The sequence below is a fragment of the Strongylocentrotus purpuratus genome, unplaced genomic scaffold, assembly GCF_000002235.5.
Source record: "Strongylocentrotus purpuratus isolate Spur 01 unplaced genomic scaffold, Spur_5.0 spur5_scaffold_2, whole genome shotgun sequence".
Classification (NCBI taxonomy): Eukaryota; Metazoa; Echinodermata; class Echinoidea; order Camarodonta; family Strongylocentrotidae; genus Strongylocentrotus; species Strongylocentrotus purpuratus.
Genome location: NW_022145605.1, coordinates 6,869,135 through 6,870,282, shown reverse-complemented (window position 1 = coordinate 6,870,282; position 1,148 = coordinate 6,869,135).

Genomic DNA, 1,148 nt, shown 5'->3' with positions numbered 1-1,148 from the left:
TTGATTTCCATTCTTGTATCAACATTCATGAAAGAGATATGGTAAAGGTACAACATTATGAAAATGACTTAAATTTCTACACGGAGTAATTACGAACAAATACCTATGAAGCAAAAATGTATCACAAAACACAATAATGGTAGAGTATACATCGTGCCGAGTTTAAGGGGGGGGTGGGGGGAGGGGCGGCTCAGCTGTGTAGCAGGGGAAACTTTGGCCGAAAGAATAAAAAGGGAGGACTCGGAGCAGATTCATTCGAAAATGGAATTGTTATTACGCTACGGATCATCTCGAACAAATAGGCCTACCCCTACCCAGCAGACGATTTTCAATTCTCGGCTGCAATTATCGAAACCTTTTTGTTAGTGTTGATCATAATATAGTCAGTGGTGTACAAATGGGGGGGAGGGGGGGGGGGCTTATATACCGCGCCTAATCGAAAGACCATGGAATAAGAGGGGGAAAGGGAGGAAAGAAAAATGGGTCGAATAGCTGATAGCCATGCAGGCATTGTAATTCACATTTATCACTCAGCGAGCCTAAGGTAGACCAGAGCCCCCTCCCCCTCTCGAGATGCCAGTGAACGATGGTTGCAAGCAATGGCTTAGCTACAGGGCCTATCGGAGAGGCACTTACCCCCCCCCCCCCACCCCAGTAATGGAAACAGGGGGGGGGGGAAATAATTAATGAGGAAAATGAGGGAGAAGCGGGGTGATCCGTCTTATATAGTAACCCGTGCCGTCGCCCCCCCCCCCCCCTCATTCTAAACTATGGTGCTTATGATTAATTTTTCTTACCTCTCTCAGAAGTTGTTACACAAAAGTTCAACCTGTGGAGTATTTACAGTGTGTTGATTTTCTTGTGCTATTTTAAGAAATAAAACAGTGACAGCGTTCTAGGTCTGTTCTGAATTAGCGCAAGAATGGCACGCTGACTTTTTCAAAAAATGACGCGAATGGTGATGAAGTTGACATGTAGACGTATTAGCTGCTAAATTTAGCCAACCATTTTGGCTGATTTTCAAGTTTTGCATGACATGCCAAATACACTCATGGCGTATAGATATTGAGATTATCAGCAAAGTTCAATGTGGTAAAGCTTAGGCCAAGGAACTATGAACTAGAAAGGAGACAGAGATGATAAAGAAA